Source organism: Cyprinodon tularosa, unplaced genomic scaffold (genome assembly GCF_016077235.1).
Source record: "Cyprinodon tularosa strain WSP-4 unplaced genomic scaffold, ASM1607723v1 ctg65, whole genome shotgun sequence".
NCBI lineage: Eukaryota > Metazoa > Chordata > Actinopteri > Cyprinodontiformes > Cyprinodontidae > Cyprinodon > Cyprinodon tularosa.
The window spans coordinates 740827-767781 of NW_024039396.1; the positions used below are offsets into that span (position 1 = coordinate 740827).

The following is a 26955-nucleotide window of genomic DNA, read 5'->3' on the forward strand; positions in this document are numbered from 1 at the left end:
TGTATATATGTATATATATATTTATGTATATTCATATATATGTATATATATATATATATGTATATATATATATATATATATATATATATATATATGTATATATGTATATTCATATATATGTATATATATATAGATTTACTGTTCAAAGGCACATTTAACTTGTTCAAGTCCATGGATTGGTGGGACTGAGAAACTGCATAACTTTTATTTGTTAGACTTAGACAAACTATATTGTCCTTATGCATACAGAGTGTATGCAAAAAGAAAATTCAATGCAGCTTTTCAACAGTGAATGACCAGCTTACAACAGTGAAATTAACATTTCCATTTATAAAGTGCAGCAGTTATCAGAATGCAAACAGTGTAGGAGTAAATGAAAACCAGTCCAAAGTCATGACTCAAAAGGCATTGATATGGAAAGGTTTAGTGCAGTACAGAATAAATAAATATGGTGCAAAATGTAGCAGAGATTATGAAAAAAATCTGCCATTTTGGTAGTGCAAATATGACGTTCACAAGTGTGATGCAGTTCCGCTGTCCATGGTGGGAGTGTGAGGGGTCATTGATGATGTTACGGGCTCAGTACACGCAGAGCTGGGATGAAATGTCTGTAATGGAGGGAAGAGGAGCCCCAATGATCCTCTCTGCTGTTCTCACCACTCTTCTCACCTTCTTCCAGTCTGAGGCACTGCAGCCTCCACACCACACAGTGAAACAGCTGGTCAGAACGCTCTCTATGGTGCTTCTGTAGAAGGTGGTGAGGATAGATGGGGGCAGGTGGGCTCTCCTCATCCTCCTCAGGAAGTACATGCGCTTTTGTGCCCTTTTGACCAGTGAGGTGGTGTTTACAGTCTAGGTGAGGGTGTCTGTGATGTGCACCCCCAGGAATTTGGTGCTGCTGACCACCTCTACAGCTAAGCTGTTGATGAGCAGTGGAGCATGGTTAGGCCAATTCTTCCTGAAGTCAACAATGATCTCCTTCGTTTTCTAAACCAAGGCCTCTTTCCCACTGAAATTAGCTGATTAATGCAGGTTTTCCAAACACGGGTCGACCCGCTAACAATCGGCATCTGGCTCCCTTCCCATTGATGAACTGGCAAGCTGCATGGTCTCCGTACCCCCGCTACTATGTGTCTGCTGACGCCATCATGGTTGGTTAACACTGGTGATGTCACCAGGGAGACAGACATCAGAAAAGTAAACAATGGAGAACAACATGGAAGGAAACCAGGGCATAGTCAGTGCGCTTTACTGTTTCGTTCTTTTGTCCCTCCGAATCTCTCTTACCAGTGCTGCACCATGTCTATTAAATCTAAGCAGAGTTGTTTTGCTTGTTAGATTAGACACGACTGCCTCAGGCTGATGATGTCCATACATTGCGTTCAATGGTATCGCATAAATCGGGTCGACACGGGTCTGATATCTCCTCAGCATGTTGATCAGAGCCGAGTTTTTTAAAGGTGATTTTAAGCCTAGTCACTTGCCAAGTAATTTTACCCAGATAACATGGTTCAGTGAGCTGTTCCAACTGCCACTAAAAGCTGATTGTTCCTGGGTTTAAAGTTTTTTTATTTATTTTTTTGGCAGAGAAGATAGTGTATGCAGCTTTTTCTAATATTGTAAAGTTCCTGAACCCAAACTGCCTATGGACAAACTTATTTTCAATTGCAAGAGTGGAGATGGTGATGTGAACACTGAAAGGGTTTTCACCAGCAGACATACATACATGGATTGACTTGGTTGTTAAACTTCGTAGGTGTTGTTTTGGCCTTTGGGCCCAGTGCAAAATGTCCTAAGATTTCAAATACTGCATGATGTCTTCCTTTAACTCATGAAGGAAGAAATTTCTCTTTAAAACCAAAAAGACAAAAACTTCTTCTAATAACCGTAACATCTCAGATGTCTCCATAGTGTGAAACAGATAGTGATAAAGTCTCATAAAAAGTAATATAGTTCGTATTATTTTATTATATTGTATTATTTTTTTATCAAAACCCTTGATTTAATGTTGAAATATAACTCTATACAAATAGTCTCTTTTTTTTTCCTTCTAGATATGGACATTTTTATTATCTGTTCCTAAACTCAAAGAATAACATCTATTTTCTTAATAGGTTTTAAAATACTTATTTCAAAAATACATTTCTTAATATTTTTTTCTTACAGTTGATATCTGTTAAATAATAGAATAGAAATGTATACTTTGTAACATATTTGCTTAATTCGGTATTTTTTTTAACTTTTTTACAAGTTTTACAAGTATTTTTTTTGCATTTTAAATATGGATTTTTGGTTTTTACAAGATTTTCCTGAAGTCAGAATATTAACTTTATGCTTTACCTCTATACAGTTCAGCCTGCAAACTGCTACAAACTATTCCTGTCAGCCTGAGGAAGAGAACACTAAATGCTCTTTTTTTATTGTTCATTAGCAACACAATAAAAGGACAGAGTTGAGACCATTTCAAAAGATCCTGTAAGAACATGTTTGTTGACTGAAAACCAACATGTTTGTCATGCTCGCTACAACTGAATGCTAATGTTCACTGCTTCAATGCTCTGTTCATGTAAAGAAGCAGCCAGCAGTTCAGAGGCTGACCACTGAAACACAAATTCACCAGCAGAACAGCAGAGGAGCCAGGAGAGGACAGCAGCGGCTCACAGCCAGAACCATCCCTTCAGCAGCAGTGTAACATTCTTTAGATCAGTTACACTGATCTAAAGAATGGAGGGAGAGATCCTAAAGTTTAGTTTTTGTAAATCCTCCTACCCCTCTATCTCACTTTGCCTTCTCTTTCTGTCTTTTATTTCATTTCTAATGAAAAACAAAAGTTTTTTTTTTTTTTTTTTTACCAGATATTGAATAAAAATTAGCTTCAGCCAGGCCCCAGCCATCAAGCTTCATTAATATACAACCAGCTGGTCCGGAGATCATGGATTTATCTAATGATGTTCGATTGATCCTGTTCTGTCTTGATGTAATATTCAGCCACCAGGAAATGGCAGCAATCAGACAAGAATTTAGAAATACTAGAACTAAATAATCCATATTATATTTATAAATGCATAGTAACAAAAAAGTCTACATTTTACAAAAGCAGAGTCAGGCAAATTTATAACTATTGGTGGTCCATGGAGAAATAATGCAGGTAAAAATTGCATAATGGTCGTCGCAGCAGCACTTATTGAGGGTCTTAGTGCTTTGTTTCCCCATCTCTGCTAAAGGTAATGGGAATTTCTCAGGCATAAATGCATTTCACTTACTGCATGGCGGCAAATAGGAAGCTAAACTATTGATCCACAAACAATTTAGTTGCCCAGCTGTCCAGAGAGAGGGAAAACAGGACGCCCCTAAATGTATAATTAACCTTCCCAATAGCCCTGCTTCCTCAGTATTCCATTCACGTCCAGGAAGACTTCGCCTCTGGGCAATTAGCCCCTCAAACACGTCCACCATCCTCACCCAGAAGTTCAGGAATCAGCCTGCTAACTATCCTTTTCACAGAATAAACTTTTCATTAATGTAAGACACCTAATAGACATAGATTATATCATTTAAAATCTCTCAACCTGAGACTTCATACATAAAGTGTAACATGTAATCCAAAAAGCACAACTTAACTAGAATTAATACAGTTTATCACAAGGAGGTTTCTGATTGATTTGAGTCAGGAAGAAACATAAAACATATAAGGTATCCCCTGCTATAAAGTAAATAGTGTGATTATTACTGAAAAGAAATGATTTATATACAGTATTGAAGCAGAATGTGATTTTGAATGGGATTTTTGTTCTATAGTTCTGAATGTGCTCTAATGACCAGACCAAAATACCACATTGCATCATGAATCTGAGGTGAGGTACTCTTTGAGAATATGATTTACCAACTGAATAAAATAAGAGCATGGTATATGAGATACTATTAGTTCCTCATATCATCATGCTATTATTTACCTACAGTGCCAAATGGTATCAGCAAAGCCTGCAGTAGCTTTTACAAGCTTATAAAGAGGCTCCTTCAAGAACATTTAAGAAGGTTGTACTACTGATACTTTATTTATAAAGCACTTACCGGTAACAAACACAACAGCAACAAAGAAATGTCGGTATAAAAAATAAAAGCATCACAAAATACCTCAGATAATTATGAATCTCTTAGAAAGGCAGATACTCGTCAGAAACTCAAAATGTAGATTATTGATCCGAAGGTACTGCCAGGTCACACTGAGAAAAACACTCTTCAGTGTGAAAGTTGTTACTGTTTGAGGACTATTTTCAGAGTCATTGATGTGTTTAAAAGTTAGGTCAGAGGAACCAGAGAGGTGTAGGAGAAAATTTAAAACGGTCAGACATGTCTGTGAATCATTCGGGATGCTTTAGACTGACAAATATTAATGTTATTGTTCAGAGCTAAAAAAAAATTAAAAAAAATCTCTGGCCATTAGAGAATATTATGGGTTCTGATCTTTTTAAAAATGATGGTGGGACGTTCACAACCCGGTCCATCTTCTAAGCTAAATGATCTTAATGTTCATTTAGATTAAAGTTATAGTAGATTTTAATGGGAATTAACATAGTAATGCTGTTTATGAAGACATAAAAGTAGACAGCAGACATTAAGTACTAAAAAATACATCTTTTTTTTAGACTTTGTATAGGGCTAGCTGCTTATATCTCTTTCATTCCCACCAACATGAACTTTTCCATTTTCTTTGTTATAAGAAAAAAAAAGAGGTATAAATGATTGCATATTACTAAAAGCATTTGTGAATTCTGATGTACAAATTTTCCTGTACATTTAAAAATGTACATTTTGTACATACAAAAAAAATTGTTAGAACTGTAAACTTACAGTCATTTTTTACTATTTTTCAAGGCTGCACTTTTAAAATATGTAAATTGTCCAGTGAGCTGTTTCCAAATGAAATTTATTTTTGTTTTACACTTGTGTAAACAAAATGATAAATAAAGTCTGTCTAAAGTCTAATTATCTGAAATTTTTTAAGACGAATTAAGTTGCATAGATAACAAAATATGACATAAGTAGAAACCAGTATTTGTTTGTAGTCACTAGTACAAAAGGTGGGGTGCACTACAATCAAAGGTCACCAACAGAGTAATACAGAGACACCAGAGATCAATCCAAGATTTTCAACTGTACCTGCAAGATCATGTATTTCTCCTGGCAAACAACTGACAAGGAAAACATCTTCCGAGTACCACTAACATGCAAACCAAGGTCCACCTGAGGTGTTTGAGACAAAGTTAGAGAAACTTAGATCCAGGGCGTCAAGGTTCTCAAAATGCATTTCTAAAGAATGGTGGGCATATGCATCAACAACCTTGGGAATATGTCAGACACAGTTTGCTAACTTTAATATAACACCATAGTGAAAGTCATCTTTTATGAAATTAACACACCTACAAAAGTGCAAAAAACAGGTGGTTATATAGTCTCCCAAGTGAGGAATGGGTGCAAATGGTTCCACGCAACATTTCTGCTCAGTGAAACGGTAAATAAATGCTCAAGAGGCAATCCAACACTTGAAGAGACAGTTTAATTAAACCCCAGTCACTTTACGATATTAAAAACAGAGCATTCAATTAGAGGTAACTTTGCTAAGAGCTTGTTAACCTCAAGAAGCAGAAATCTTCTGTTTATTGTCTCCAATTAAAAGTTTTAAACACTAGGTAACAACTTAACTTTATTTTTTTATTTGTTGAGAAAAAACAGCTAATTTAAACATTTCAACTCACAGTGGAACCAAAAGAGGATTTTGCTGGCTCTTAATAAATCCGACTTTTCTGGTATCATGATAAAAAAAACATTCTGCTGGTAGAAAACTGATGATTCTAATTTGAAAATGATGAAACACCACAAATCAGCATATCATTTTAATTTTATCCAGTAATCCCTTAGGATTCTCTATGGTTATAAAGTCTAAAGAAAGAGAGAAAATTAATTTGTTTGAGAACAGACACCAATCTCGCCTGGCTCACAAGTAAAATCACAATCAGCTACTGAGATGTAAGATATTACTAAATGAAAATGATTGAAGCAATTAAAATTCTTGCATGTTTCAGCTCAGGCATTTTAAGTCCTGCATTTGCATTCATTCCCTTTTGGCATCTTTTTCCTTTTATATGAGGACTTGGGGAAAAAATAGTTCTTCCACCGAGCAGAAGTCCAATCCTTGCTCTTACTAGTGAACCTAATCCCCTATCTTTGATATCACATTGATAACATTGATCCATGTCATCCTGTTTCTTCTCTAAGTGGCAGAGGTAAACATCACTGTCTGTCCCGACCTCTTTAATCGTGATGTAAAACAAGTAATCTGATTTTCAAGAGGACATCATTTTGGCAGACAGACAAACCACAGGAGCAGAATGAGTCACCGAGGAAGCTTATCACTTTATTAAAAAGATTAAATCACAATGATATAGCAAAAGAAAAAAACTGATGCATGAAATGTGAGATTACACTGGAAAAACTATTTAGAAATAAGTAAAAATTTCTTAAATTGAGGGTATTTACCCTTAATTTGAGTAGGTAAACGAGATAGTTTGCCAATGAAATGAGTATTTTTACTCTTACAATAAGATGATTAGATAATATGCACTGGAAATAAGACAATGCAAATGTGTTTTCTTATTCTAAGTTTATATTTTCTTGTTCGATTGGCAAAATGTCTCATTTACTTCCTCAATCCAAGAACAAATGCACTTATTTTAAGAGAAAATTATTTATATAGATTGCGATTTTTTCCAGTGTAACACTAGAGAGGTGGTTGGGCTTTTTTGTTTTTTTTTATCTTTAAAACGAACAAAACTATCTTTTTGTTACATGTTTCTCCTGGATCTTATTACTATAAATAGACAAAAATCCAGCAGCTGATATCAGAAAAATCTATTTATAGCCAAATGCTTTTTTAAGACATGATGTTTTCTATTTGATCCAGATGACAAAGTTTAACATCCATGTATTTATTTTACACACACAGACAAAAGTCTAATATAACCCCTGCAGTTTCGAAACGATGGTGATTAAAGGGACACTATGCAACATTTTTCAGTTAATTAATGTGTTCCATAACGTTATGGATGACTAAATGAGTCATTTCAGGTTGAACAAAGGTATTCTCGGCCGCCCTGGTGGTCTGTGGGGGAAATACTGCACTTGCAACTGCAGGAGCACCGACCCGCACCCACAGGCTCAGAAGTCTCATGAGAGTCAGTCTTGCTTTACGGCGAGAACTGCTACACGCCCCCATTAAAAGCATTCTCGTTGCTAGCACAGTGGCAATCTTTGTGCAGTTATGCTACGTTCACCCAGCAAAAGCATCAAAATCGCGTCTGCTGCTTCCTTTTTGCTGCTTGAACCAGTTAGTTCTGACGCGAGGCTGAAGCAGCTTTGCTGCTCTGGCTGCGCGGTGCAAAAGTGTGTCTGAGGCGCGTTGGGCGGAGCTTCACTATCCTTTGTCTGCCTTGCAGCTATATTTGCTGTGATCAGTGGGAATAAAGTAGTTTTAATATGTGTTTAAGTGAGAAAATACACCTGAAAACGTAATCAGTGCAGTCAGTTCATTCAGATTATTATCCTGCCTTCAATATTTTTTCTGTCGGAGCCGCTCAGACGCCCACATACCAGCGGGGCGCCGACAGTATGGATCCCTTCATCAGCAGCGGTTCACCGCGGCAGCTGGTAGGTGTTTTTAATCTAAATAATCCAAACTGCATATTCTGCCGGCAGATTTCTGCATTTTAAGTTAATTTAGGCGTCAATAAACTGTTTAAGAGGAGTGATCATCAGCGCTGTGTCTCTCTCCCTGCATTAAACGCACCCGACGCGCTGCTTCAGCTGCTTAGACGTGCTGCGCCTGGTGCTCAAAACGCGCCGCTGGACATTTTGCTGCGCCTTGACGCGCGTCAACCATTGACTTTGCATGTAAACTCGCTGCTTCTGTCGCGCCAGCTACGTCCAGTGTGAACGCAGCGTTAGTCATTCGCTGCTAAGCTCAAAACAACCGCGCCTGGCTTGACGGAGAAACCAGGAGAACAGCTGTGCATATTTACGACAGTGCACTTTTACTTTCGCCCTCTGGAGGGAGCCTCACTGGAAAATCAACACCGGTTGCATAGTGTACCTTTAAATGCAGAGGGTCAGAGTGGGGAAAAAGATCATCAGTAAATAGTCCCACAATAGATACTGCTGATGCTCACATTAGTGAGGAATCTTTTTTCAGTGTGTAAATTATTATTTAATATGAGTCTTTGGTATTATATTTTGCAAAGTCATAAAAGTCAGTTGAGAAAGAAAAGATTTTTCCTGAAGCTTTAGAATTAGAAGTACTTAATATTAGGTCCCATTATATCTGCAGATTGTTTTCAAAATGGGTTACAAACATCCAAAGATGTTTTTAGCAGTTCACAAATCAATGTTATTCGCTTTTTCAGCACAAGAGTGAGATTTTAGAATTTTATTTTGAAGTGATAGAGGAAGCAGGTCACGAGATACTCATTTTGGAAGACTGACAAAAAGTTATACAAATAATGTGAAAACTTGACTGTTATCCACTAAGACTCTAAACCTTTATATTTAGTTTGAACTACCATTATTTATTAATTGTTAAACATATGAAGTATTTAAAATAATGAAACCTTTACTGGATCATTTTAAACAGACCATAATTTCTTTGTAGTATCTTGTTAAACCAATAATATCTTTATTTTTGTTTGTAAAAAAAAAGATTTAAGTTATTTCTGTGTGTATGTCAAAAATCTCTAATCCTTACCTTAATTTTTTTCCATAGAAGTATCAATGAAGTTGAAGATTAATATAAGTAAGAGGTTACTGATAACTTATTTAGGAGAGTTTACTACAATATTATTTTTGTTATGGTTCTCCACTTTTGGACTTCAGCTATCTATGTCATTCTGTTTTGTTAGTCTTTGGTTTATTTTCCATTTTTATATTTAAGTTGAGTTGCATTTTTTAGTCACTCTTTGTTGCCCCCTTGTGCTTGTTTCCTTTCCCCGAGCACCCTTCTAGTTACTTCTATCCACACCTGCTCCATATCAGCTCATTAGCCCATTCTTTGTTCTGTTCCCCATATATACACCACCCCTACAGTTCCTCATTGCTGGTTTCTTGTTGTTACTTGGCTCCCTGAGTGTGTTTTCCCCTGACATCCCCTTGTTTTTGGTTTCCTGTATTTTGGTTCATGGATTTTGTTTCTGTTGCCTTTTTGATTTCACTAAACCTGCATTAAACCTCCCTCATACATGCATTTGGGTCCTCAACCAACCTCTACCCTACCTGACAATTTTATCAAATAAACTTTATTAACCTCCTTGCATTTCTATTGCAAATTGGTTTAAACACATTCCAAACCTTTTAAGATAAACTTTGCTTCTCAAACATAAAAGCTATGCCAACCTGTGATATCATTGGATCATTTTATTAATTATGTTTTCAACTTTCTTCTGTTCTTTATGTACATATGACCTTAGTTTAGTTGATATCCACTAGTTTAAACAAGAGTTTTTAATTGAAATATATTGGACTTGGAGTTGAATAATTTTTGTTAATAAATTCTTATATTTTGAGTGGAAGTTCACCCTTTGGTGGACATTGAATATAGTTATTACATCAGATTTAAAGCAAAAAAATGAATTTTTTTTAGCAAATCTAGCAAAAACCCTCTGTTCTTTCCTACACTCATTAACCTGTTGTCTGCAATCTTGTCTTGTGAGTTATGCTGCCTTCATGTGGCGTGGTAAAGAGGATTTTTTTTTCACTTGTAAAGTGGAAATTACCAGTGCTTGTATTCAAGTACTTTTTTCATGGTAGAGACGAGGAACATGGTTGATTCACCGATTATCCTGACCTGTTACTTGGCCAAGACAGTTATAGGGTCATTTCATGGTTCCAGTAAATCATGTGCTCACTGCTGATCACTACAGATCAAATTAGAAAATTGTCTACATTAGAATACAGTTGGCATAGTACCCTACTGGCTATCCTTGACAGACTGCCAGCTAGCATTTGATAAAAATCAAACATAAACGGTTATTTCAAAAACAACACAAGTTTAAATGGTGATATTGTAAAAAGAAATGTATGTACAGAGCATTGTTTAGGCTACAAACATGAGAGAACGTCTAACAATGCAGTACTCATTGTACAGATTAGTTTCTCTACTTTCCGCCATGTCCAAAGTTTAACTAATCTGGGCAACTTGGGTGCTAGGGGTGTAAATAATAATTGTTTTGTATCGATGCATCGATCTAACAGCCAACGATCCGATGCATCGACACGTCCGCAAGATAATTGATTCATGTTTTTTTTTTCCTCCGGTCTATTTTTATCCATTTGCTGTAATTCTCCCTCTCATGCTGCAGTAGCGCTAAACCTACAGTATTATGCCCTCCTACCTCGCTTCCTGGTTATACTCTTACAGCAGTTTGTTGCAGTGAGCTTGACACAGACATTTTTAAATTATGCTCAATATTGAAGCGTGGTCTGAGCTACACGCTGTGGGTCTAGATACGGCCGAGGCGGCGAGGAAGTGGGGGCGAGTTTAGTCCGACGACAGAGGGACATGAGGGCCAAAAAGAGCGGAGATCCAGGTGGAAAAAGGGTCCCAGCGTTCTCGCGCACCTCGCTCTTCTAGCGGGTCAAACTTCACGAGTTGTTTTCCGCAATTTCGGTCATAAAAACAAAACAAGCTGGCCTCCTGTCTGCGGCACTGTTTGCGGTCAGCTACAATTTGGGAGAGGAGCAGCGGAGCGTCTGTGGAGGGGGCGGGGACGTCTGGAGCTGAGGTATTGAATTGCACTCATTGCACTGATTTTCTGCAGTATTTTTTGATGCAACTTTTCTACTTCTGTTATTTGCTGTTGTTTCTAAAAGAAAAAATGCATAACGATATTACAGCTTTCATTGATTTCTTTCAAACTTGAAACTTTGTTTAGCCTGTAAGGTCTAAAAAAAAATTTTTTTTAAATTAACCGATTAATCGAATCGAATCGTGGTGTATTCTTGAGTATCGAAAATAATCGAATCGTTGGGTCAGGAAATCGATACTGAATCGAATCGCCATGATGGATGTGATTTACACCCCTATTGGGTATCATAACATTTTTCCAGCTTTTCAATGGAAATTACAATTGTTCGTATACAATTTAATGTCACTTTTGGTATTTACCGCAATTATGATACTACAGGAAGCTAGCATTATAATTACATACTAAGCATTAAATTAAAATAATTGGTAAATTAGTACTTCTGCTTAATCATATAGGCTAACAGGTGGGGCACACATTCGTTTTTTATCAAAATTGTGCTTGACTGTTTTGTTTGGCTTCAAGATCTGTAGTAAAACATGCATGTATGTAACATGAATGAGTGCACAGAGTGAGAATCAATGGCATGATTGCTGCAAACTATAGGAAACTAAGGACTGGGGTTCTTTCTCCTGCTCTGGTATCAACAGAGGAGGGGTCTGTCTCTGGGCAAACACCAAAGACGTCATGTCTCTCAGCCGTACCATAAGTGCATCTCGCTATTGATTGCTAGTGTGTAAATTGCTGAGCAATCAATCTGAAGCATCAACATGAGAGTGTTGCATACTTTTCCCTTTGTCAGGAAGACACAAATAAGCTCTTGTTTTTGCAGTTAAGTGTTTTTTGGTAATAAAATCCCATTCCTGTTCATGTGTTGCTGTAAAACGTGTCCATCTGCAGAGGCTGTCTCAATAGAAGCACTTGTCTTTCCGCCCATGTGACTGACTGCACTGTATTCAGAGCCATTGACATGCCTATCAAACCTTCCCCTTCTTCTGCTAAATGCAGATCACTTGCTGTTTCCAGCAACTCAAACAACATTCATCTCACTTATGTCCATATCTTGAATCTTTGTACAAGACATTTCTTACCTAAGGCTTGGAAGGACATCTGGAAATCAATCTAATTTGCTAGAATGAGTCTAAATCCCCTGTTATCGTTGGGGAATCATCCAAGGCTTGTTACTTAAATTAAGTCAATCAATAAAAGTCTTGATGAAAGAATCAAGTGGGATCTGCAGTCCAAACCTTCAACTGGATAGAAAACACAAAATCTCACCTGTTTGCCGGGGATGGTAAAAAAAAAAAGTGCAATTATTTATACCTGAGTTAATCTACTAATAACATATGCAGACTAAAGCAGGCGTCATTTCATCCTCATATCAACTTGTTGGATAAAACGTTTCTTATCATGCAGAGAATGAACTACAAATAATGGCTAACTCACCCATCTGTTTAGTAAAGTAAGGATATATCATGCAAAATACTACTTTGCACACGGAGCGTTAGCTTGCTTCTCTGAAAGGTAAATTCATTCACTTAGCCATGTGTCTGTCCTCAGGGTGCAAACAGCCCCGGAACAGGATGCATTAGCTGTCGCTGAGCTTACAAGATTTATAAAAGCCCTTTACCTGGCAGACCATGATGAAATTCCTCTGGCATTTCTGCCATATTAAGGCTAAGATTTAGACTCTCCACTGCAATAAATCTCACCTTTCCACTGATGGTACAACAAAACCAACTTGAAAATCTGGGTTTAAAATTCAAAGTGAACAGAGATGCTTTGAAAGTTGGCAAATCTGTAAAGAATTATAGCAAGCTGATGACAGCAAAAAAAATGCAAAAATGCATGGTATGATCCATTAAACTCCCCTCATCATTACAAGAAAAGAAAAAAACTCTTAAACTGTAGCTTATGGGTACAGGTTTATCCTGACTGATTATGTCAAAAATAACAAATAAATCCTAATAACTTCCCATCAGTTACTGCAGTTTCTATAAGCTTAAATGAGGCTTTGTGGTCTGGACTGAGACCCATAATAACAACGAAGATTGTGCTTACTTACCAGAGTGAAAGCAAGGAGGAAACGTTGCTTTTTTATTTATATATATATATATATATATATATATATATATATATATATATATATATATATATATATATATATATATAAATGGCATTTTGTTGGAAACCTCTCGGTGAATAATTTTGAGAGCGAATGTTAAATCAGTCAATCAAGGGGTAGCAGATCAATGCATTTAGTCAACATGATATTTTGCAGATGACTGGAATCTAAAGACCTGATGGTCTTTTGGGATTTTCAAGCATTTACAGAGAAAGAGGGGAACATTCAGCAACCAAGAGTTGTGTGAATGACGTGTCCTCAATGATTTCAGAGCTCACAAGAGCTACTGGCAGGAGACAAGTGTGTCAAATAAGAAATCCTATGCAGTTTATATTTAAAATGGCATTAAAGGAATAGTACACCTAAAACATGATTAGCCTTCATTTTCTACTCACCCCCATGCTGAACAACACTCTGGAGTACTTTTTTGATATCTCAAATGCATCTGGAGATCAGGGAGGCTTCTTGCTGTCTGCTGACATTCAAATAATGGAGGTGCCCAGCGCCCGAGGCAGAAAGGTCCATAAAAGTCCACAAAAAACGTTTCAATATTCCTCCATACTGCTCGTCCAATGTATTCCAAGTTTCCTGAGTGGGTAGCCTCCAGAATTTACTCGAAACAAAGTCATTTAGAATGTTTTTAGAGCATAAACAGTAGTGTATAGGATTTCCTGAAAGCGCGCACATGCGCGATCCCGACGCTACGGAAGCCGGCAGACCAAACCAGCGCATTCAGCTCGGCAAAGAACTCATGCTCTTCCTCAACACTGAAGTCCTCAGACATTTTTCTTTCGTTGTTTCTTTCTTTGCACAGGTAAACGGCACATTTCTTCTTCTACGCTTGCATTATTGGAAGAGCAGACGCTGAATGCGCACTTTCATCTGGTTTGGTCTGCCGGCTTCCGTAGCGTCGTGATCGCGCATGTGCGCGCTTTCAGGAAATCCTATACACTACTGTTTATGCTCTAAAAACATTCTAAATGACTTCGTTTCGAGTAAATTCTGGATGCTACCCACTCAGGACACTTGGAATACATTGGACGAGCAGTATGGAGGAATATTGACACGTTTTTTGTGGACTTTTATGGACCTTTCTGTCTCGGGCACCGTAGACCTCCATTATTTGAATGTCAGCAGACAGCAAGAAGCCTCCCAGATCTCCAGATGCATTTGAGATATCAAAAAAGTACTCCAGAGTGTTGTTCAGCATGGGGGTGAGTAGAAAATGAAGGCTAATCATGTTTTGGGTGTACTATTCCTTTAAGTTGGAAAACTTGTCAAACCTTGGAGCAGACTGCCTTGTATAAGTTGAGCTGGTTGGTTAGGTGTAATAGTTTTTGGAATATTTACTTGGCCCACTTTTGGTGACATAGTATCAATTAAACTTGCCTTAATGTATTGCTGCTGACCACTTTTACCCATTTATGATTTTAATCTACAGCTCTATAGATGCCCTGAAGGAAAATCACCCTGTTGCAAAGTTTAAATCAGGGGTGTTAATGTCCAGTCCTCAAGAGCTACTATCCTGCAAGTATTTGATGCACCCCATTTTTAACACACCTGAATCAAATGGGTGGCTCGTTAACGTACCTCTTCTGAGCTAAATGAGGGGATTGAGCCTTTAGATTCGGGTTTGTTAGAGAAGAGATGCATCTAAAAGTTAAAGGATGGTAGCTCTTGAAGACTGGACTTGAGCACACTGGGTTAAATCAACATGAAATTTTTTCATGAATGTAGAAATTATTTCAGTGCGCTTGGATGGTTTTCAGATCCCATCATCATGACTGGATCCCGAACTACTATAGCACCTTTAGGTTGATGTCATGCAGAGATTCATACTTTAGACGTATGGGAGAACAATATTTCAATATCAGTATATGTCATTATATAGTTTCATTCCGTAATAGTGACATGGCTTTTAAACACATTTATGATATTTCCATATAGATTAGAATCTATGAATACAGCATTTGTCACGGACTGACTTTTTGTTTTTTTTTTATATTTAGAGGAATTTTATAAACATGGCAAAATAAACAGTAATCTGTTGTGGGAATTATTGTCAGTGTTTTATTTTCTTTATATTGATATCGAATTTATCATATCAACTGAAATTAAGAAAGCTATTCTGATATATCTTTTTGCTATATCCTCAAGTCCTATTTGGACGCTATCACCTGCAAATCTGCGATTTTGTTTGTCTATATGGACCAAAATTTGTGAGGAAGTTCCAACGCTTCTAAGTAAAATCCATGTTGCGAGAATTAAGGAAGTTCTGAAGGCAATAGGGGTTCCAACCTATTTCTATAACATGTATCAAAATGACAATTGAGTGTATGTAAAATGACAAATGAATATACCGTACAGTTTAGATCTACAAAAGATGACAACAAAAGCTATTTATATTTAATGTAGTTAATTTCTCTCACTGAAATTTACCCTCACCAGTACTTGCAACACAAGCACAAAGCCTACTCTCACCATTCATTTACTCAACAGTCAGACATATGTTGTTTCAATAAGAGTACAGTGTTTTTATGTATCTTATTTTCAGAGATTTTTGTGTTTATGATCGTTATCCAGCTTCTGCAACTGCAAGCTATAGTAACATATCTACATCAAAAAGTGAGAATGAATCTATATGGAGCTTGTTAGCTTCTCGTTGCTTCAGATAAATCCATTATTGTAATTCCCAGGTGATATGCAGATGCAAATACCATAAAACTGAATATAAAAATATGAATAGAATGTGAAATATTTTTGAAGGGCAGAAATTAGAGAACTGAAAGCAAATAATGCTCTTCAATTTGCATAGACTGCCCTTTCGAAAGTGTTACAAACAAAAAAGATCAGGAAAATGTCACTGTAATCTTATTTTAAAATCATTTTTGCAAATTGAACAAAAAGAATCAGAGATGCACTTCAGTGACATAGCTTTAAATGCAAAAGATCATTTTGAAAGCAGTTGCTCTTCTTTTTTGAAGTATTCACAAATCATATATAAGCTGACTTATTTAAGTAATGCAGTTAAAAAGTGAAACATATCTATATATGTGTAGATAGCTTCATTATAACCTAAAGATTATAACTGTTTACATTACAGCCCATACAAGCATGGACAGCACTGCCAGATTGGAATCTGTCATAAACACGTTTCATAAGGGTTGTAACTAGGGCTGCAACTAACAATTATTTTGCCAAACAGTTAATCTGTTGATTATTATTTGATTATTATTCGATTAATGATTGGATAGCCATAAGTTCCTTAAAGAAAATTTTTTACAGAATTAAACCACGTGAAACTAAAACTTTTCCACTTGAGGAATTCTGGATAGAGCATATTGACAGATGGAAAAATGTTTTATCTTAAAGATAGAATATATATTTATTATTAAACAATTTTGGTACAATAACTATTGCTCTGTTGGCTAAATGTACATTTTAGAATCTCAATACTCCAGTTAAAAATTAATCGATTACTAAATTAGTTGAAGATTATTCCGATAATCTGTTAATCACAATGAATCTGATTAATTGTTTCAGCCCTAGTTTAATTAATCATAAAAGAATGATAGTAAAGTGGCTGGATATTGCAAACAGCTGTATCTAAGCATATTTATGGAAAGTTTAGTAGAAGGAAAACCCTTGGTAGAAGAAAAGTGGAGAATTGTCAATTTACTTTAACTTCATTTGAATTAAATTAAATTCAGTTTAATTCTATAGCGCCAATTCATAACACAAGTCATCTCAAGGCACTTTACAGTTAAACCAGATTATACAGTAAAACTGTTTCAAATTTTTCAATCTAAGGAAAAACAGTTGATTGCATTGACTCTTCAGCATTCCCTCACACTAAGCATGCTTGTAGCGACAGTGGAGAGGAAAAACTCCCTTTTAAAAGGAAGAAACCTTCAGCTGAACCAGGCTCAGTGTGAGCGGCCATCTGTCGAGGCCGACTGGGGTTCAAGGAGAGAGAAGCAGAGATACAAAAAGAATTCAAAAGCGATCATAAAGACATAGCAGGTGATGTAAAACTAAAGGAAAGAGATATTGCAAGACCCAACTCAATGTCAAGTGCAATGTGATTAGTAAAGTACTAATGCATCATGTTAATTAATTGTAAATAGCAATTAATGTTATGCTGTAATGTTACTTTAACTGGGCAAACATCCATCCTGAAACCTGAGCCAGCAAACATATTATAATACAGAACTTATAAGATATAAAAGTATAGTGAAGATGAATCCGCGTCTTAAAGTGTCCAGAGTTGACCAACAGCCAGCAGGAGCAGATCCTTCCCACTGAAGCCGTGAGTCAGGACGCGCCCATCAGACTCACATCATGACTGAAAACCTCTGCAAATTGGAGACTTCGTAGAAATGATCGCTCAGTCTGTAAGGAAACATCATAGAGCCGAACCTTGCATGTCTTAATCAGAAGAGACGCGTTTTAATTCCTCCTCGTGTCTCTGCAGCGGTCCTGATCTCCGGGCTGGGAGGCTTGGATTCATCATCGGCATTTGCGCCGCTGTGAGGCGATGGCCTCTGGCTTATTCTTTAGTATTTGATTATTGCTAAAATAAAGATTCACAGAATATGACTTTGAATCGCAAACGGGCAGAGGAAACGTGTCCAAGCAAGAATCCGATTCCTTGCAGGAGGCGCACGTACAGCATTATAACGCAGCAAACGCATCACTCTGCCACGAAGAAAACATCAGAAATCTTATTTCTTTTTCTGTCCAAATCCTTCAATAATCTGCATTGCAGAAGGGTTGCATGAAGCTCCTTACCACTCAGCCTGAAGTAAACATCATCTCCCAGCTTTCAAATTAAAGCGCCTAGCTTCCCTCAGAATAATCTCTGATTATTTAGATTATAATCTGACCCAGATCTGCTGAAGGTGCCGCTGGTTCTTACCTTTTCCTGCGTCCGTCTGCGTGTCCTTCAGGATGCTCTCACCTGCTCAGCATCGCATCTCTGGGTGCTGAGAAGGAGCAGGGATAGAGGCTGGTCCAGGCTCAGTGGGTCGGAATGGATGGAGGGGCTGTGCTTGATGGTCTAGGGGGCGCTAAAACCGCTTGTGCCATTTCCATGTGGCCCCCACGCTGGGATCAGCTGTGCCACTTAGGGTTGAATTTTTTCATATTGGCAGGAATTTAAGTTCACATTCAGTTCTGTTCTGCTTCTGCCCTTGATGCTGTTTAAAAAAAAATACAAGTCATGTTTTTTGTTTTATTTCCAGTGGAAAAAAAAAAAAAAATCTTCTTTCCCTGTTTTTTTCTTTGTGACTTCATGCTTTCCGCTTCCATTTCTCCATTCTCCTGCAGAAAATAGACACCTGCTCATTAAGCCTCTCCATGCTGTTACTTTGATAAACCCTCTTAGCTGTAAACAGAGTTTCAGGTCTTTTGAGATGTATCTATAGAAAGTAAAATTCCTACCTATTCTTCTCCACGGTTCAAGCTTCGATAGGTTAAACAGTGTTTCTATAAATTTGTTTGTCTAATTTCATGTCACAATTTCTCAAATGGATTTAAATAAGTTATTTCATAATAACTAATGCTTTAAAAGCATTTTTTAAGTCTGTTGTATCTGAGCAAGGTAAACCAACAAACTACACTCAGATCTTTTGCAGCATCTAGCAGGTTTTAATCTAGGATCGTTGTTAATTATTATTTATTTTTTCAAAATTATCTTTCCATCAACTCTGATCAGCCTTCCTTACCAATGGCTGAGACTGACCCAGAGCATGATGCTGCCACCACTGTGTTTCTGTGTGGCAGTGGTTTCCACACTAGGTTCAGCTAATTTCTAATTTCATGCAGAGTTTTGCAGCTTTGGTCTGATTTGCAGATGTTTTATCCTTTCATGACTTGAAGTAGACTTTACCAGCAGTTTTTAAAGACTCTTTCAATAGTCACGTTCTCCTAGCCACCCTCCCATGAAAACCAAAAGGAGTTTATAACTGGTGATTTTATCCTGGTTCTGTCAGAGATCCTCTTGGCATTTTATGTTGATAATTGTCTCACTGTCTCGTCAACTTAGTTGAATAGCCATGTGTTGATAGATTTGTTGGACCATTCTTTTTAATTAGATACTTGTTGAACATTTCTCTGTGAGATATTCAGAGCTTAGCATATTGATTATCAAGCTGACCCGGCTTTGACTCTCACAATAACGTCCTCCTTGGTCTGTCTGCAGCATTCTTCTGTCTTAATGAGGCTATTTAATCGCCAAAGTTCTCTAACAACAGAACATTTGAAGCCTGGTTAGAAGAATTGTATTCATCTCAACAGAAACTCACACATAAATGAAAATTAAGTAACTTCTCAAAGTAACTGCTTGTGCTGGAGTTTATTTAGAGGTATCTAGTAAATGGGACTACATACATATGTCTGCTCAGTACACCTTTTTAGATTTTCATTTAAATAAAAAAAAGAGAACAAACAGACATGAAAAGTTATCTGTTACTATGTAGATTTGTCTCTTCAAATCCCTATAAAATACATAATGTCCATGATTCCAACTCAAAATCATTGAACTTCACTTAGATGTGGATGTCTTGCAAGGCATTTTCTTTTTTCAAAGCTCAGTATATATTTCAATTGAATTTGTAAAACGTATAATAAAGTAATATTCTAGTTTGCTTTCCCTAGAGGAAAAGCATACACTTTAGAGCTATCAGCAACCTTCATTTCCTATAAATGGCTATAAATACTTAAACCTGAGTTGGATTTTATTATTTAAACAGCAGAAAGTTTGAGCATTCTAAAAAGCAGCGTGGTGAGTCTAGATCATTACTGAGTGTCTTACATACCTAGTTTAACATAAACATAAACACTGACTACTGCATTAAACAGAACTAGTCTTACCACATTTATCCCCTTCTGCCACTTATTTGACTTCTACTTCTTACATTTTCTAATTTTTCATTGGTACTCATGGCCTGTGCTGAATAACAGATTATTTAATCCAGACCACTGTTCTAAGTGTGAATATCACATAGTTATAAAGGCAAGTATTTGTCTTTAATGTACCATTAAAAAACACCTGAAATATTTTTATGTAAATATGTATTTCCATTGTATTGTAATGAATCAATGGCTGTAGTATTTCAAATGTCGGCATACATCGTTTCATTGCATGTGTTAAAAAAAAAAGTATATTTCTTTGGATTTCACGTGTTAGGCTATAGTTGTACTTTGGAAGGAAAGAGGTAAAAGGTTAAAATAATAAAATAGAATCTTAAAAAAAAAAAGTGCGGCATGTTTTCATATCCACATCGCTTGAACTAGCAAACAAACATTTCCCACAATTATTGTATGGCTACAAAATAGCTAAAACTCAGATAAGAGAAAATCTCAAGAGAAAATCTACGCTTGGACAGCACCCTCCATATATATATATAAATATAAATAAATACCCATTTAATACCCTTTGCAATAATTCGGTATAATAATCCTGCTAAATAAGAAACTTCAGCTGTCATGTGGATGGACTGCATGTATTGGATATAACCCCATGCACCTTTTTCTCGAGTAACTAGTAAATTTCTCCACTATATATATATATATATATATATATATATATATATATATATATATATATATATATATATATATATATATATATATATATATATATATATATATATATATATATATATATATATATATATTTCTTAATCCATTAATTTTGGACATAGATGAGATATATGTTTGCATTATTAACCATGTCCCTGCTTTTCATCTGACACATATCAAAAGGGCACCTCTACTAATTATAACACTGAGCACATGAGTCAAACCAAACATAGAACCATCTCAATCCCTTGAGATTAGATTCAAATCTTGGATGTAAACACCAAACAGCCAAATAATAATCTGCTCCTCCAGACGCCCGCCCCTATAAATAATTCAGGAGTCTTTGAGATGGAGCCGGAGTGGAATTAATTGAAGGACTTAACCTTATTGGGTGAATTTTAGGGAAAATATATTGCAGAAGTTCTTTCTATGTACTCATAAACTGACTTTGTGATCCTGCTGCAGCCCTTTTTATGGTGAAAATGTAAGCTTTCTTCCTTTTGTGATGTTTTTCTGAGTTTTGTCTTCTTTTTGTCAAAAAATACTTTCCTTCCTCTAAGATAGGCAGCATTATTATCACAGAGGGGAAAAAGACTCAATCTTCAGCCCTAAGGGGGAACAAGACAAAAACTGGTCAAAGAAACTCAGTAAGACCAATCAAATTCATAGATTCATCAAAAGAGTGCTGTAATTTGCGGCCCAAAAGGATATTGTGTTGAATGTGGGTTATCTGAGATGCATTCAACGTTGAGACAAACACTTTTGTTCCTCTTCCTACTAGGCAGCGCAAATAGAGATGGATCCTGCTGGTTAAAAAAACATTGTTACAAGGTCGGTCTCCAGGGTGGATTAGAGGAACAGCAAACACCCTGCTGTTTGAGGAAAAGAATAGGTGGCTGTCATGTATCCGCCTGGCAGCAGAGGAGGAGCAGGAGAAGGAGGAGGGGCACAGAGACATGGGTGGAAAGGAGGGAGGGAGAGTAAATGTGATTTAGCCTCAATAATCTTCACAGGGTCTCATGCAAAAAGGTATCACCCCCAACCCATCAACCCAAACGCATGTAGCAATGGGGGGTTGCAAGGAGAGTATAGAAAGCCATCATATGAGCATATTGACCTCCTGAGAAGAACCAGGCTACTTGGGTTAATGGAAATACTGGTGAAAATCTGATAACCTCTTAAGAAGAAATGAATTCTCCCCCAATAATACCAGTTTTCATCTATGCTTTCAAAGATGTCTGCTTTTGTTGTTTATATGTTTGCTGAAGCTTCAATTTGGGTTCAGTTACACTTCAGCTTTATGTAAACATGTTTTGCTAACAGCCTTTCCTGTTAACATTTGCACGGGGTTCTATCTTGTTGATGTGCTTTCTTTTTTTAAACAAATTGAAGCTATTCTTTAATTTCTCATTTCATTAAAAATTATGCATATATAGAAACAAATTACATTTTTGTCTAAAGGATATTTAGAAAGCAGCAATCTCTTTGGATATATCCTAAGATAACCCAATATTCTGGCTAATGAAGGGTGGCATTTTCTAAGTGAACCCTTAATAAATTTCATTTCTACCACAAACATGCGCTATGCCATGCATATATACTCACTATCCAATCATTTTTAATAGATGCACCTTACAAAAGTCCCATTGAATTCACATTTCCTTTTCAATTTTATTTGCATCAATTCCATCTTGCTGTTCCTTAGATATATAACGACATGATAGCGTCACAGTCACAGTCACAGTACGTACATTGGCTGCACATTCATGAGGTAAATGTCATTTTGATGCATACCGTATCACATTTGTTATGATGCTGTGATTGTAGAGGGCCTTGGTATACAGTGAACTAACTGTCATGTAGATTAGATTAGATTAGATTCAACTTTATTGTCATTACACAGATACAGGTACAAGGCAACGAAATGCAGTTTAGGTCTAACCAGAAGTGCAATAGCAGCAAGTGCAGGATAAATATTGGTTCCATAAACACAGGACATGGGTTTTTACTGAATGAGTATAGAGATGAATACCATTATATATAATGAATATAAAAATATAGTTTACCAGTGTTATGAACTAAATTTACAGCTGGATATGTACCGAATATAATATACAGATGGATATTACCATAAAAAGGGTTTTTACAGTTATGTACAATAGCATATATAGAGGAAACCAGTTGAAGTAGTATTATTCTGAGAGTATATGGATGTTAAATGATAATATTAAAAAGATGTTCTCTTGGTTCCAAGAGATGGCAATGTACAAAGAAAATATCTCCCACACTGTAACAACTTCAACATCCAACCTGAGTCAATGAGACTGAATGATCTGTACCCTCATGTTGTTTTTGTCTAATTCTTACCCAACCATTAGAATTTTGCCACTGAAAGCGACACCTATTATATCAGACAGCCTTTCAATTCTGCTTCCAGTGACTCTATGTGAATTGTAGCCTCAGTTTAGCTGACAGTAGGATCATTGGGAGTGACTCGCCACTGCTAACCTATTTGTTTCATGATTTATATAGTTCAGTCAGACCCAGTAGAGGCGCTTTGGTCGTAGCAATTGGTTAAAGTGCTGCTTTTGCCTCTGTCACACTGAACCTGTTTGCCGTTTCTCTCAAAAATAAAATCAATTTGATATTTTTAATCCTCACATCTAAATTCAATTCAATTCAGTTTATTTATATAGCGCCAATCCACAACACAAGTCATCTCAAGGCACTTTACAGGTCAACCAGATCATACCGTCAAAGTTTTCTATCTAAAGAAAACCAGTCGATTGCATCGACTCATTGACTCAAATGCAGTCCCTCACACTAAGCATGCGTATCTGATGCTCATTACAAATTATCTATTTTTCCCAACTTTTTCATATCAACTTTAGTTTGTTTGGCATTTGATCCAAGGAGATCAACACGGAGATAAACTGTCTCAGTTCCAAAAACTGTCTGGTTGAGAGTCTCTTAAAATCCCTTTTATTTCCCCATTGAAAAAAAGGCATCAAGTTGCTGCTACAGTATAATATTGGCTGAGTAACTGTGTTAAACAAGCAGCCGTACAGGCCTCATAAAATAGCACTTATATGTTCCTCGCAAGACCTACTAATTAGCACCTAAGCTAAGAAATGTTTGCTGCCTGCTTTTCTAATAAATTAATCTGGAATCTCTCATATGGAGCCTCCATTTATCATTACGCTGCATTCTGTGCATCCTCGTTCAGTCAGGTCTCTCAGCTGAATGCTGTGTCTGGAGGGGGGAATCAAGCAGCCTCTCCATAACAAGTTACTGTATCTTCAGTGAATTCTCAAAGGTTACTGTATAGCAGAGCTTATTTTACCTTTACAGAACATTTCGCACTGCTACCAGACAGATTAGGTAGCAGATTTTTAAAAGAGTCTTTAGCCTCCAATCATAACAAGCTTCCATGTGATAAAGAAGTAAGTTTACTTTTTCAAAATGCCACATTGACAGAACATCAAGCTCTAAAAAAAAAAACTAAATGTGGCTCAAGAGGGGGCGGCCTCTGATGGCATTTGTCCAAACTTTCTCAGAGGGATTCCCCCAAAAAATAAAAAAATAAAATTGTATTTCTTACTAGGATGTGTTTGGAAGATGCGAGAGAAAAGTTTTATTTGGACCATTATGATTTAGACTCCAAAGGGTGAGGGACTGGAAGCTTTGCATTGTGTCAAATTGGTTTTTAAATCTAAACATCAGCATGTTTGTGGCATTAGGCGTTTGTGAAAGCTGGTTTGTGTGTGAAAACCATTCATCCACCATATGGAAAAGTCATTGAGTATTCATAAACAATTATCATCTGCAGCTTTCAGAGCACCAGAATAGGTCAGATTTGCATAAGGAGACACAAAGGATTAACTTGCATTCAAGAACAGATTCCCTGCAGCTCAGCACATTGTCGGACCCCAAGTTAGCTTATTATTATTCTTTTTGTATTTTAACTCAAATTTTAATGGAAAGCTAGCTTTTATTTTTTACTGAACAATAGAGGCATAGGATAGGATTTTATTTATTTACTTATTTATTTTGCTGCACTGCTTTGGAAATTGAAAACCACAACAACAGGCATGTAATGATAATTTTCCTCTACTGCGTAGCACGCTTAAAAGCAGCTGCAGATCAATTCGAAGCAGGTCTTTCCACCAGGCAGTAAATCAAAGATCAGGACACGGAGGAGTTGGGAGTGGTTAATGGATGCTGTGGCAGAAGTTCAGTCAGCGCAGAATGAATTCAGAGATGAGTGAGAGAGGATGGAGGAGGTGGAGGAAGTGGTTGATGGAGGGTAGTCAGGAAAGGGGGGTTGGTGGAGTTCAGAAGGGTAATGGGGCAGCTGCTTGTTGGGTGGCAATGATCAACAACCGACAGATAAATTGCATTCTGCTGCTTTGAAAATAAACAACAAAACCCAACGTGACTGAGAATACATGATGTCCTGTAGAGAGAGAAATCCAAAGGCCATCAAACTCTCTTCTTATTATATCAACACAGTACGTATATGTACAGTATATTGCATATTACTGAGTATGAACTAACCTGTAGTCTGTATGGTATTTTTTTTTTGTTAAGAAAATATTTGATAATAACAATGTTAATAGCCAATTTTCTTTACTTGTCTTGCATTGTTTTAATTACATTGATCAGTTGTCATCTTTCACTAGATGGCGGTAAAGTCAAGAGATGGAGTCACTTAAACAGAACATGTTGTTAGTCAAGCTGTAAAAGATTTTCTCTGACAGCACTCAGTCACAAAAACAATTGAGATTTTGATCTTTTTTATTACAGTTTCAATATTTTTAACATAAAGTTTCCTGGAATTGGCAAAAAAAAACTGGTTATTTCAATACAATTTCCAAACTTCTGTCTTTACCTTGATAAGATAGGTTAGCTTTACAAGTACAAGAAAAGCATGTCACATACTAATTTTTTCTAAATATGAACAATAATGACATTACTGAAGAGGCATGCCTCTCTGGGTAGAGTTTTGTAGTCAGTTTTGTAATCACATGGCTCTTCTACTCCCGTAATGTCTGAAATAGTGCACACTACCGTCCTCTAATATTTCTGGAGTTTGGAGAAGTTCAATACACAGTGAAAAAGGGATGAATATGACAGGAATTGTAAATCATTGAACTGTTTTATAACATTTATAAATTGCATCTTAAAGATATTTTCTTATGTACTGTTAAAATAATTTTTTTTTTGAATGTTGCTGAGTACATTTTTGAATTTCTAAAGATCTTTTCTGAAGTTATTTTTTAAAAACAACCCTAGCAGGTATGGAGGACCAGGGGAGACACTGAAGAATAAATGCAGCCATTTAAGATATAACATTTAAATGATAGAGTTAGGAATCCAATTTGAAGCATTTTGTAAATGCACATTTTAGAATGATTAATAGGGAATAGTAAATTATATTTATTATTCCATTTTTAAATAGAGAAATTTGAAAATGCCACACCTGGATAATAACATGATGGCTAGGAGGTACTGTGCTCTCACCAGAATTGTTCTTGGATCATCAGTCTTTGTTTTAAATGTCTTCACACTTTATCACTTAAGCTAGCTTAACATTAAAGGTGCAGGTGACAATGATGCAAATGCTTTAAGGAAACTTCTGGAGATCATGTAAAACCTATGAGGCCTCTTTCAAGCACTCAGAAGACAAGCTTCTCTTAAAATCCATTGAAATCCAACTGGTATTTACTGTAGGAGAAGTCTGTGAGTTTCCGCAGAGTTAAAAAGCAGGCAGATGGAGCAGTACATCAGTAGTTATTGTGGTAACCATCATGTTGTGATCCAAGTGGGGCTTTCTGTTTACATCTGAGTGGGAACTGTGATTGGTTTTACCTGGTGTTTAGTGTGCTTATCAACCAGAAGGGTTACGCTAAGGCTAAATATAAAAGGGAAACTATTAGGAGAATGCACAAAGTGCAGAAGGGTGATGTGAACGCTAAATGAAGAGGGTAAATTAAAAAGAAAATGAAATTGCAAAAAGCATTCTCACAAAGACGACAAATATATATATATATATATATATATATATATATATATATATATATATATATATATATATATATATATATATATATATATATATATATATATATATATATATATATATATATATAAAGGTTTATGTAAAGTGCACTATTTATAATCATCTTTTCTTAATTATTATGACCTCAAACCTCTGTGGGTATAATTTTTCTTTTACGGCTGCTCTAAGACTGCATTTAACACTTATAATTTGCACATTTAACTGGGAAGGACCAAACCAGTTTGCACATCTTACTCACTATATATAATATATGTAGAGACTTTATCCCTTCTTATTGGAATTATTTGAAATTCAGGCAGTCTTCCTCAGAGCTTTGC

The 26955-nt window shown here is 36.4% G+C and overlaps 1 protein-coding gene across 3 annotated transcripts in view; it reads right to left on the bottom strand.

Moving 5' to 3' along the window:
• Window positions 1-18022, bottom strand: part of cntn1a (contactin 1a) — a 102764-nt gene extending 84742 nt beyond the window's left edge. For 2 of the 3 annotated variants that reach the window (XM_038308919.1, XM_038308918.1), the window contains exon 1: window positions 17891-18021. The gene's annotated coding sequence lies outside the window, so the exon portion shown is untranslated. Of the gene's footprint in view, window positions 1-17890 lie in introns of all 3 variants that reach the window. The other variant, XM_038308920.1, reaches the window with a different exon arrangement.
• Window positions 18023-26955: the final 8933 nt, after the last annotated feature.